The sequence below is a fragment of the Myxine glutinosa genome, unplaced genomic scaffold, assembly GCF_964187855.1.
Source record: "Myxine glutinosa unplaced genomic scaffold, kmMyxGlut1.1 SCAFFOLD_745, whole genome shotgun sequence".
In the NCBI taxonomy this organism is placed as follows: Eukaryota; Metazoa; Chordata; class Myxini; order Myxiniformes; family Myxinidae; genus Myxine; species Myxine glutinosa.
In genome coordinates, this window is record NW_027616840.1 from 138,467 (window position 1) to 147,383 (window position 8,917).

Genomic DNA, 8,917 nt, shown 5'->3' on the forward strand with positions numbered 1-8,917 from the left:
CACGATATCACTTAAATTTGGACTTTAGCCACCCCACTATAGGGAGTGGGTCTATTGTACATCAAATACATCATTTCATCCCAAAATATAATCAATAGCCGAAGCCAAACTCCTTACAAAGTTCCAGTTTTTCCTTTCTGAGAGCTTGCTTCTATATCGTGTCAAATTCCATGCAACCCCTCATTCCTCCCCACACCCATTATTTGTCCTTCCATGAGGCTTGACTTTGAATATAATATATATAATTATATATATATATACATGCACCCACGGACATACTTGGTATTTGGTTAATTACCCCATTTCACCTGTGGGAAGGGATCTCAAATTAATATCATTAGTATTGTCATGCGGCCGCCTCTGATGAAAATCAGGCGGTCACGGAAGCCGATTGCGAAGGCCTTAGCTCTCGAGGCAAAAACTCAATGGCGGACTCAAAGACAGAAAGCTATACAAAATTGCGCAGGGTGGAGGGGCGGCGCAAGACCCCTGCAGTCTTACCTGTTCTCGGGGCGTCTCCAATGCCGCTGCAAATTAAATAAACCACACGGAAAACTGCATTCAGGTATATACAGAAAATAATACAAGGATTTATTTACAAAGATAGCGGGACAGGAAAATACGCGCCGGTAATAAATGTCCAAATCGGGACGTCCCCACACACTGATTTCGGATACGAGACAAGGGAAAATGAATTAAGGAAAATAAAACGTTCATTATGTATTTGTGAAATGTGGGGTGCGGCCCTATCTGTCAGTAGTGGTGCGTCCGTCGTCCAACGCGGCCCCCTCAGTCCGCCTCGCTCATGCGCTACGCCAGGCCTCGATGCGACTCGCTCTGCGGCACGCCACGAGGTCCCTCGCTCCAGTATCAATGCACCACCAGGAACCAAAAGCACCACGCGGAATCAAAAGCACCACGCGTCCAACGCAGGGCCAGCGATCCCCACACAAAGCCAATCTCCAACCCGAAGGGGCCGATCTCCAACACAAGGTCCAGCGCGAAGAGAGACAAAAAGACAAAGAGCAAAGAGAGACCGTGCAGCGCCAAGTGAGCCAATGTCAGCCAGCGCGTCCTTTTATAACTTTGCCTGTTCTTTTGTAGCCTCGCATGTGACGTCAGCCTTGGTGCGCCACCAACCGGAGCTTCGTAGCTTCCCGACCTCTCAAATCTTCTCCAATGTTCTCTTTCGCTGGTGCCCTGTCATTGGCCGAGTGCCTCCCGCACTGTGGTGCTGCTCGCCCCTCCCCCTGGCCAATCAACAGTCCTCCTGTGCGTGGCCTCCCAGCCTTGCTCGATGTCTGACGCCCACGCCGGTGTTGTACGTGGCCCTTGCCTGCTTGTCTTCCACAGTCTTTGTAAGGGAAGGGAATTTAATTACTGTTGCACTAAGGGCCTATATAAGTGTTTATATGAGTATGCATTGCCATAAGGGACAAAGGTTTGGTGACAGGGGACGACGACGAACAAAGGAATCTCATCCAGTGGTCATCCATAATCCCTGCACAATTTAGCACGCCCTGCTCCCTCGTAGCTGGGACACCAATACAGCTTATCCCGACAAACCGGACTAACATATAACTTATTACGGGGTAGATTCCCTATCGCGACAGTCAAAGCATGTTACCCATACAGATCTACCTGGCTCGAGATATTCCTTTTCTCCCCCCGACATAACAGTATTTTCTGTTTAAGGAAAAAAGACTGGTTCACAGAGACAATCGCAAACTCTCCGCACAGGGAGGAAAGGAAGAGGGAAAAAGATTATAGATGGGATATGACGTGTGGAGTGGGGTTGCTTGATTTTTTACATAATTATTTTATCATTCATTTTTGATCAGGAACCGCCAGTGATTATTTCATGATATAATCTATTCTTTAGTTTTAAGTCTCGTGATTCCTTCAGTCTGCACATGATTAATGTCTAACTCTTTCCCCTATGTAATATGGTATAAGTCTTGCACCGATCAGCAAAGCTGGTTCATGGAGCAGAAGTAAAAATGAACTTTTATTTTGAATCTAAATTAAAATTAAATATATATATACATTGTCGAGTGACTCCCCTCGGTTAATCCCGGGGAAATCACACACAGCGAAAGCCAGCTTTAACTCCAAAGGCGTTCAGTTCAAATAGCAGATTTTATGTATATGCACGGAGAAAGAAAGAGGAGGGGAGTAGGCTGAAGAGTTTACCTTCACGATCGCCGGCAGTTCCAAAGCCTGCAAAGAAAATAACTCACACAAACACAGATTTAGAAATATACAGAGAAAATAATGAGAAGATTTATTACAATGGAGGTCAGGACAAGAAGAGCGCGATGATAAAAAAATATTGTTCCCACATGGAGCGCTCCCATACCAGACTGATAACACAGACGAAGGGAAGATACATAAAAAAATAACCATGTGTTTGTGTGCACTTAGCTCTGAATAGCTCGAGGGCTTCGTCAGTGTCTCAACATGGTCTGTGAATGGGTCCGGCCGGGGTGACCGCGCGAAACGCGCGCGTTGGCGGGAACTAGGCCTTGTTGCGCCCGTTCGCGCCGCAGCGCTCGCATCAGGCCTCGTCATGCTGCAGCAAGCCGCGCCCGTCCACACGTCGTACGCTCAGAGAACTGCAGTTCCCATTACCTCTCCTGGTTTCCCGGTGGCGTACTCGACATGGTCGGTCCAAGCACGAGAGCGCAAGGAAGGACAAAGGAACAAGAGAGAGGAAGGCGAAAGCAAAGGCAATAGATGAGGGCAAGCGAGCAAGGGCGGAGGGCAAGAAGAAGAGAGAAAATGTCAGTGCTTGAGTGCTTTTATCGGCCGTCTAGGGACGTCACCGGCGCTTCTCTTCCACTCAGCGCAGTCCAACACGACCATGTCCAGTTATCCACCTATCAGCATGCAGTCTGCCTCTGACATCAGCGGTGGTCTTCACCAATCGGCGCACTCCTTACTTCTCGGCCTTCCTTCCACCAATCCGCGGGAAGCTTCTTGCCCCGCCCTTGGCCAATCGTGAGTCCTTCCTTACTCAATCCTTCCCATTGGTCAACTCCCACCCAATAGCGAGTCACTTCTTGCTCCGCCCCAGCCAATCACGAGTCTCAGGGGCGTGTCTTCGGCCTGCTTAACTGTGTGTGCTTGCCATGCCTGACTTCCGGTTGGGTTTTATTGTTTATTTGGTTTAATTAATGGGCATTTAAATGTGGGATTCTAACTAGTGTCTATGGTGTGGTGCCAAAAGGGACAACGGATAAATCACATAGGGTAAGACGAACAGGGATAATCTACCCTTATGCCTGAGGCTCGTTAACATGCCCCGCCTCCTGGTGGCAGGGACAAATATAACAACTTAATCCGAACACTGTTTACACAGGTCCTCTACTTATTGTACATCTAAATGGTTCTTCTACACAACAATCGGAGCATGATATCTACACAAAGCTACCTGACTCTACATATCACTACCCCCACAAACATAACACAGGCTCCCCTTCCCCTCCCCCAGCCCCCCCACCCCCCTGCAGGATAGGAAGAACGTATTTCACCCCACTGCAGGATCATGGCATAGATGTCATACACATGTGTGTGCGTTTTTACTAGGTAGCGGGGAGGTACCATACAAGCAAGATGGTGGGGGCGCTTCAGGCTGTGGTGCCGGCAGTCCTACAAACAAGTCGCCCGACTTACGACTTCCCCCCCCCCCCCACCTCCCCCCCCCCCCCCCGTACACCTCTTGGCCTCGTGACAGCCAAACAGCTCCTTATGCTGTCGTCCCGCCGGAGGGGGTCTCCACACACCAGGCTCTGTCGCTTCAGGCTTCCATACAGCCTCACTGGTCGCCGGAAGTCCCATACCCCAGGGCGCCCAAACAGACCCCCACCACCGACGAGCTCCAATTTCCAGACACCACTGGCTGCCAGGGGTAATTACCGCAGAGGGGACCGCGGTCATCGCTCCTCCAGAGCTTGATCCATACCTGCGGACACGCACGCCCTCCCCACCCACAAAATCCACAAAAACATTTCCTCCCCACTGCCATTGAATTCTCAACCACATATTTCCAGAGAAGATGTCACAAAAATGTTTCCAAACGTTGCTGCCATGGCCTGCCATTATGTGAAATCCCCGTTCACATTTTAAAACCACTTTTCTAAACACATTAATCACTCATTCTCAATTTCCAACCTCACGACCACATGAAAACACAAAACCTCGGCACATAAACAAATGCCACACACTAGACTCTGTGGCACACATTCGATCCCTCCCTCCCTCCCCCCCCCCCCCCCCCCCCACCACCCTCACCCCACCGGCCATGCAATCACTCTCACCCGCCTCCTATACCAAATTCCATGTCCTAATTTACATAAGCAAGTCCTGAAGCCTGGGACAGTACACATCAAGGCCTTACCTCTACCTTGATGTGCAGGTATTTGCCTTTTTTTTGCAACACCACACCTGCACACCACCAACAATGAACATCACGTGGCCTCATAACATCAACAGCAAAGGGGCGTCGGTGTTCTGTAGACTTTAAGAAAAAGGAAAAATAAACAAAAGAAAGGTCCTATTTGGTATTTGGCAAATCACAGCCGAACTGACATTGACATTGTCAATATTGTCATTGTCATTGATAGTCAGGCAGATAGGTGTATCCATCATAAGAATTGTGGGTTTAGACGTACAAGCATGAAATTTGGCACAGTCATAGATAATAATCTAATGAATAATTCCAGATATGGACCCACCGCGAAAACGTCCTATGGTAGCCATGGCGGCCATTTTACAAAATGGCCGTTTTTACCGCGATTATTTTTTACCGGACGACACAAATGCTTCTTTATGTTCTAATGAAATGACTCTAGATACACATATATGCCATAATTGTATTCTCCAAATGACCACAATTTGCATTTGTGTTGCCAGCAATGTCAATTAACCCACCAAGCACTGTAACGGTAACTTATATTACTAGATAGTTCCAGTTTGATCTTGTTTATACGTCACAATTTTCTCCACCACACTGGCACAAAGCGGTACATTTCAAACTAGCTTGTTTGCACTTGCATCGTCCCTTGCAACCCTTTTTGCATTTACAACAAATCAGCTCCCTTGATGAAATGCTGGCTTCAGGAAGCATGGACCACAGGGGTTTCCAGTTGTGGGGATCGATCCATCCCCAATCCCCAGGTGAGGGCAGATCCATAACAACCGTGAGCATGTTTCCCCAGCAGTGGCCACCCGTGTACACAGCCCTCTTGATTTGTTGTACCAGGGCTCCTCTGGTAGGGGGAATAGCTTGCATGGCTCGTCCTTTCTTCGTGAAGAGTGCCTGTCGAGCTTCGTCTATGTTGACGAGATTGCTGGTGCGATCGTAGAGAAGAATGGTGAACCGCTCGAGCACTGCCACAACGTCATCAGAGATGTCTGCTGTCCCCGTGGAGAGATGAACTAACGCTGGCGTCAATTCGTCAAATACTTTCCAGTTATCCCAGGCTGTATTCTTGCCCTGTGTATTAAATGACGAGACTGTGTCACACCCTGTGTATGCATGGAACATCGGGAGGGCCTGTGACTTATCTGGTCCGAGGAATGCTGCAATTTCATGTGCTGGAATATACCTGAAGTGCTGGCCTGTCCCAAAGGCCACCCAAAGCTCCTGGAATTTGAGTTTGGTTGTTGCTGCCACAGCCAATACCACTATATCTGTATCCACCGTACGCAGAAGAATTTTCTGAAATCCATCACGGACTGCATCCGCGAGATGTATCATCATTCGTGTATCAGCCTGCCATTCCCGTCATCAAGGCGTCCTAATTCTAGTGGCATCGGTAATTCGTGAAGTTCATTGAAACGTCTGATGTTGAAGGCAATGGTAGAATAACCAACTCCAACATCGTGCCGTTTTGATTCTGCTGGGCATTGCAAACTTTCTCGTGTGATTTTTTGGCACAAAACGCACTTGTTCCAATCCGTCTGTACCTGCGCCTTTGATTGTCCAGGTTGCAGTGGATCCACTAGCTGATAACTCTTAGACATTTCGCTGTTCGAAACACCAACTGAAAAAAAAGATAAGATACGATAACAAGTTGCAATAAATAAATAAAAACTTTATTTAATTTGCACTTTATTTAATTTGCTAATTTGCACTAATTTGCATAAAAATGATACGTGGGACATTTTTTCAACTATTTAACATAGCAAATCATTTTCTACACATTTTTTCCTATCTATAGACACCAATGAGAAGTATATTTTGGGGGGTGCACGAGACCCGTATCTAGCCACTAGACTAAAAGCGGCCATTTTGTAAAATGGCCGCCACGGCTACCGTAGGATGTTTTCGCGGTGGATCCATATCTGGAATTATTCATTAGACTATTATCTATGACTGTGCCAAATTTCATGCTTGTACGTATAAACCCACAATTGTTACACCTATCTGCCTGACTATGAGTATGACATTGACGAGGCGATGCAACACATTTCCCGAAATGACCGACTTTCGTTTGCCCACAAACGTGACGACATGTTCGACATCTTTTTTGCAATTCAGTGTATACTATACGAATCGTGGTAAGAAAGCAGATACTCTATTGTGCAATTGTACATTTATGTGACTGTGAGCTTCGACCCACTTACAGTTACAGTGTGCCCGAGGAGCCGGAGGGTGTTGCTTTATATTCTTCTTCTTCCTCGTAATCGTCGTCGTCGTCTTCGTCTGCTTCTTCTTCTTCTTCTTCTTGGCGTCAAGTTCCTGGAAAGGAAAGTTATATTTTCTTTTATTCTTTCATGATGTTACCCCGCGTCATGTCCATCGATTTTATATATATAATTATAAACCGAAAAGTTTTATATAAATATCCTTCAAAAAAAAGACAACATTTAGATTTACGATCGGTTGAATGTGACGTCACGACAACGAACGGTGGACGATTTCAAATGCATTAATTCGCTTTTCAGTGATTAGTTATTGATTAATTGGTTTAGATTCAAAAGGGTGGAGGCCCGGGTGGACCGGGGCGTCTGTCCAGACGTCTTTAGCTTGAGGCTCATTTTCCGCAGCGCAACACTTGCGGGGGCCCAGGCTCGAGGATTCGAACCTTTGCAGTTTGCAGCTCTCGAGTCTCATCGTTGATACGTCATCGTGGCCCGCCTTAGCCCGGTGTACCACAACGCCTCCACCGATTGGAGCTCACTTGTAACATGCATTTAACCCGCATGTGATTGATCTAGTTAGGCAGCTTAGCAATAATTTCTGGGGGAACGACTTTACAAAAGTACCCTTTTTATTTTCGTGCTTCATTGGACCATATGCAATAGTATTACTATTAGGACCGGAGCCAAGACATATACAGCGTTTGACTTTTGCACAAACACGACTCGCACAGCATAATATTAATATTGAAGGAGCCCGTGCTCCTGCATGAGACGGACGAAGTGACGTCCGTCTGTCTGTCCGTCCATCTGTCCGTCCGTTCGAAGGTACCGCATAAATGGCTGAACCGATCGCAACAATATTTTGGGTGGGTAATCCTGGGATCTCCTGGAGTAAAATAGGCTATTGAAGGAGCTCGGGCTCCCACGTCGATCGGAAGAATGGACGCGACAAAAGCTGGAATTCGTCCGAGTTGCTTTATTCAAACAAAACACTCAGGTACTCTGAAAAGCCCGTTTATCGGGCAGCAATATATATACACACATTATCCCGGAGCGTTTGCCCAGGAAATGCGAGAGGGGGCGTGGCCGAGCGTCCTGGCTGCGGCCTGGCAAGTTGAGGGCGAGCCTGCCCGGGCATGCTCGGGCGTCCCGACCGAGGCCTGGCAAGTTGAGCGCGGGCCTGCCCGGGCGTCCTGGACGAGCCCGGCATGGTGATCGCTCCGCGTCCTTGATAGGTGCAAGGCGATTGTGAAAACCCAGCGGTAGCTGCTACACACGTCCCCCCAGAATCAACTTGCACCGGCAGGGTCAATTTGAGGGGGGTCCTGATGACCCGGCCGAAGCGACCCCTGGCGGGTCGTGGGGGGGGGGTCCAGTGTGGTGGTGGGCGGTCGAGTGGGGGGCACCGTGGACGGGGGGCGGCCTCGCCGCGGCGGAAGGGCCACCCGTGGTGGTTGGTCGACGTCCACGTGCGTCGGCTTGAGGCGGTCCACCGCAATCCGGTCCGACCTGCCGCCGATGTCGATGACGAACGACTTGTCGTCCCGTCGCAGGACCCGGAAGGGCCCGTCGTACGGCGGCCGGAGTGGCCCCCGATGTGCGTCGTGACACACAAAAACATACTCCGCTGTGCGAAGTGCTGGGGGGATGTAGGACTGGGGGTCACCGTGGTGGGATGTTGGCACGGGGGCAAACCGTCGGGCGGCCTCCTGGAGGTCCGAGCGCTGGTGAGCTGCGGACCAGGGACTGGTAGCGTCGGGCACGAATTCGCCCGGGACGCGTAGCGCCTGGCCGTAGACAAGCTCGGCGGTGGATGCCTGGAGGTCCTCCTTGAGGGCCGTTCGGAGGCCCAAAAGGACCCACGGCAGCCGGTCGGCCCAACCGCTGTCTTGAAGGCCGGCCATGAGCGCGGCCTTCATGGAGCGGAGGAATCGCTCGCACAACCCGTTTGCTTGGGGGTGGTAGTACGGTGGAGCTTGACCCCCAGGTTGCGGGCGACTGCGCCCCACAGCTCGGAGGTGAACTGTGGTCCGCGGTCTGACGAGATGTCCGCTGGTGCGCCGAAGCGGGCGACCCAGGTGGCGATGAAAGCCTGCGCCATGTCGGCGGTGGTGATGGAGACGAGGGGAACGGCCTCCGGCCACCTGGTGGTCCTGTCCACCATGGTGAGCAGGTGTGTGAACCCCCGTGACGGGGGGAGGGGGCCCACCAGATCCACGTTGACGTGGTCGAAACGTCGTTCGGGCACGGTGAAAGGTGCCAGCGGGGC